The sequence below is a fragment of the Calidris pugnax genome, unplaced genomic scaffold (genome assembly GCF_001431845.1).
Source record: "Calidris pugnax isolate Ruff unplaced genomic scaffold, ASM143184v1 scaffold136, whole genome shotgun sequence".
Classification (NCBI taxonomy): Eukaryota; Metazoa; Chordata; class Aves; order Charadriiformes; family Scolopacidae; genus Calidris; species Calidris pugnax.
Genome location: NW_015090875.1, coordinates 440,843 through 445,337, shown reverse-complemented (window position 1 = coordinate 445,337; position 4,495 = coordinate 440,843). Strand labels below are relative to the sequence as shown.

The 4,495-nt window shown below is 38.9% G+C and overlaps 1 long non-coding RNA gene across 1 annotated transcript in view; it reads right to left on the bottom strand.

Moving 5' to 3' along the window:
• Positions 1 to 807: 807 nt before the first annotated feature.
• LOC106890386 overlaps positions 808 to 4,495 on the bottom strand; it is a 409,392-nt gene continuing 405,704 nt past the window's right edge. The window contains exon 5 of the long non-coding RNA XR_001412513.1: positions 808 to 926. This is a non-coding gene — a long non-coding RNA (uncharacterized LOC106890386). The remainder of the gene's footprint in view (positions 927 to 4,495) is intronic.

The following is a 4,495-nucleotide window of genomic DNA, read 5'->3' as shown; positions in this document are numbered from 1 at the left end:
TTACACACTTTGCTTAGTGGTGCTGCTCTTTAGAGATTACAATTGTGATAAAATACCAAGCACATAATAAACTGTTTTTAAAAGTATATGGTACTGAATTGTTTAAACACAGGAAAAATTATAGCGGATAGTTTTATTATGAGGTGTTACTGATCAGATGAGCTCTTTTAAAGATCGAAGACACAAAACCAGGCAGCCAGAAGTACAAATGCTTATTTTTGAGAGAACTGGTGCCATAGTAAATCAGAAGCGTCAGTAGAAACGGGAAAAAAGCCTCTTACAGAAGCCAATTTGAATTTGCTTTACAGTCTGACGGTGTTCCTGGCGTGGTTAAAGCCACAGTCCTTGAAACTATACGTCCCAAATGCTTTATTATTGTTGCTGAAATAATTATGTTGAACTGTCACCATAAGAAAAAAAAAAAAACCAACCCACTTCTAAAATATTATCTAAACACACAGACAAAAAACCCTCAATGTTACTGATCAGATGAGCTCTTTTAAAGATCGAAGACACAAAACCAGGCAGCCAGAAGTACAAATGCTTATTTTTGAGAGAACTGGTGCCATAGTAAATCAGAAGCGTCAGTAGAAACGGGTCAACAGCTTGTAAAATATTATCATCAGCAGAAGCTTAAAATCATGGAAAGTACCCAGATCTTTCTTTATTGCAATCTCCCTTTCCTACCAAGTATCGAACTACTTTTTCAAGTTATAATTCCAGGGACAAGGAGGATGGGGGAATAAACTGAAATTACAGACTCATCCTACTCCTCCCCCAGCTACGCCCCCACGGCAAAAGCCTTACCTTCATCATTCTGGGCCGAACCGCCTGCTAAGATGGTAGCAACTGCAGTTCCTAGAGCTAACCATCTCCAGACACAAAACCGCTGCAACATCTTCTGTCAAACTTCACTCAATGCAGATCTGAAAAAGAAAGATTTGATACGCGCGTGAGTCGAGCGACCTACACGAAGGTGAGCGATTACAAACTATTCCACAGGTCACTGTGGCACTACATATGGCACGTACAGTCTGTAAGTGTGCAATGCTGCTTCTGTTAAAACAAGCTAGATTAATCCCATTAGCATCAATTCATACATATGGACTCATTAATTTGATAACCATGTATGCAGAGGCCTCCAAGTAAAGAAAATGCAAGTTTCTTGCTTAAATCAGGTCTCATTTCCATAAAACAAAGTATTTATTTATTTTCCTGCCTTAGCCTTAAGCTTTAAAGCACTTTAAGTGACTGTATCAGAGAAATTCTGCTTATTAGAAGTAGTGTTCAGCTGCAAAAGTCAGCAGGGACCTGGTTTCAAGGACATCGTCCAGCAGAACCTCTCCCAGAAAGAACATGAGTGAACCCCATCGATAGCCTTCTTTAATGAAACAGACTGTTGGTTCATGCCCAGCAAAGGAGGAAAAACAAACAAAAAACCCCACATGCACCAAAAATGCCATGAGAATAAACTGGCCAAGACAGGTCTGGATGAAATCCAGAGCATATTTAGAGTGAGTAACATTAGAAAGTTATCTAAAGCTCTGTTTTATTGCTGCAATAAAAAGAATTAGCATATTTCTGTAGCACAGAATGGAATTACTGAAAAATATTCCTTCACATTTAAAAACATTGTGACAAACACAATGGACTTCCTAGCAACAGAAGCATGAAATGGAGAGAGACTTACAGCAGTGTAAAAACAAGCTATTGTATAAAAAGGGTTTAAGTGCTGTCAATTTCCCCAAGCAAAGCACTTGACTGGGATTTCATTGCCACTTTCTGTTTATAACTTTCTATCCTGGTTAGAAAACTGCTGCATTTCATTCCAAGTCAAACAAACAGACTATTAGCCCCACTTAACAGCCTCAGCATTAACACTATCTGATCCCCCATCAGCGAGACATTGTTTGAGATGTGCTAGCGTTTCCCTTCTGCAAACCCAGCTTCTAGAAAACCCAAACACATGGACAGCATCTACTTCACACAACTCACACAAAGAAAGTATCACTTCAAATGTCCTTTCAGATCCCTCTCGAGTTATACAGGAAGAGGTGGTAGTTGCATTAAGTATTGAGAAAGGTCTTGGCTTGTCCAAAGACCTGAATTTATTCCAAATGATGCCACCTTGCAAAATATTTTTGGTTAATACAAAGGAAACTGCTCTGATATAAACCATTCCTTTCAATTAAAGAAAAAACAGGGGAGGAGAGGACAGGGAGAAAGCAAAGAGAACCAAAATGAGTACACATTAAGAGTTTTGGAGGAAAAGTTACCTTTTTCAAATGGATAAGGAAAGCAAGCAGGGGAATTTAATAAAGCAGATTGAGTGGCCCACATTTACTTAAATATTTAAAGTTCCCAGGTGGTTGACACTGTATATAATTTATCCTGCTTCCCAGGGCAACTCACACAGGTGGGATCTACGAGGCTCCCTTACACAGCAAGCAAAGGTCCTTTTGTCTTTCCAAAGACATGGATCACAGTTGACTTTTTGCTTTCCAGTAGATTTTAATACCAACATTCGCTATTCCAAACAGTGCCACCAAATAAAGGGGTGGGGGAAGCAATAAAACTGTTTAAAATCCTACACAACACACACTGCTCCACTTCTCATTCCGAGGTTAAAGATGAAGAGAGGCTTTTCCAATTTCCAGCTTCATTCAAGTAGGACTTTTCCCACCCTGCTCGGCAGCAGGGGGTCACTGCAGGCAGGCAGTTGCAATAGGCAGCAATTTCAGGAAGAACTTAAACGTTATACATCAAAACAAGGAAGCAGCCTGCATCTAATTGAAGCAGCAGTGCAAATCTTGTGGGACTGCTCATTTTCATTTCAGCTAGACAAACGTCACTCTTGACAAAACAGACTCAAGGTTACACAAATGAATTAATTCAAGTCATGCAATAGCATCTGTGAACCATCCTAAAGCACCCACCTTCCTCCCCTCTCCTCCTCTTCCACTGGCACTTCTACAACAGTTTCTGCCCGAACTCCAGCAGAGAGCACTCAAATGAGAATTTCAGACCCCTTCCTAAAGGGTCTGTTTTTCTATACACGTGAGGAGAACAGAGTTGTTAGCAAAGATCCCACTAGCCGTAAGAAAAAACTATTAAAAAACTTGCTACGCAGCTATGAAAAGGACGGTTCAAGCCCATCAAGTCTGTTACCAACAACTTGACAGGTATCTTACCCATAGAGAAAAAGAACTAGAAAAAGAGCTAGAGAAAAGCTAGTTCTTTCTTGAGGAAAAATAAATAAATCCCTTCCTTGAGGGAGCCATCAGTTTGCCACTGTTGCTCAAAAGTGGCTTTTTCCTCCCTTCTACTTACCAAAATGCTAATTTGATTACTGTCATCTAAATTTCTACTTAGCCAATTCAGAAGTCATTCTGGATTTTGCATCTGCAACTTGAAAGAACAGAAATTATTTCCATAATATATTCCAGGTGACTACGTTTAAATAAAGGCTGAGCCACATTGCCCAAATAACCACGAATATTCTGTGATTCCCTGAAATGGATCCAGTTTAATCCAATGTTATCGTTAGACTTTGTCTGACTTCCTAGGAACTTCTAAGGATGCGAATTTCTCAGTATTTCACCAGTTTTTCCACCCACATTAAGAGGAGATCCTTAAAGAATTGGCCTCTGATGCTTCTTGAAGTTTAAGCAGACGGTGCTATTACATGAGGTGGCATTTGCTGTCAAGTACTTCCAAACTCTTGCACCTCAAAAACAGAAAAAAGTGGTTCAGGAGACTACCTCAATTTCTTTAGGTCAGTCTAAGAAAGATCATACACACTTCAGAGGCCTCTGATATTTCATTTTACAACCTTAGAAGAAAAAATAATCCAGATTTCCAATCACGATGTTCTATTTTAGAAAGTTATTCAAAACTCAGCTGACATACTTGAGTTGAGTCTACTCTGGCGAGGTTTTAGGACAGATTCTTGGCAGATTTATTTTTGATTTTGATGAAATGTCAAGTAAATCACGAGGATAGCAACACTGCTGCTCTAAGAATAGGCATCTCTATATGCAACTGTAATATTTGCCCCCTTTCTCCTCTAATTTGTACCAGAAAAAAATATTATGGAGTGTTGAAACCAAGAATATTCTTAATTAAACAGATTCTGCTAACTTAGAAATAGCTCAAAACAAACCACAAGCTACTACAAAGCCCCCAAAGGTAGACAAACTGTAAGAAATACAGTGTTGAACTCTAGATGCAGTCTGTCAGGGCAAAGGACAATTATGAATTGATGCTAGATGGAAGATCTGTAAAGTAAGAACATCTAATATGTCTACAAGACTCAGTATTTTCCTGGAAAATATTCCGCTGCAGCAGAATTTTGGAAGTTTGATGTTACCGTGGGCAACTAGAAGTTATGCACTCAAAGCACAAAAAACTTGAAATGAAAAAATAAAAGAATGAAAGTTTTGGGGAATTTCACTGCCTGGCATGTCTGCGTTTAAAAGAAGAAAAAAAAAAAAAA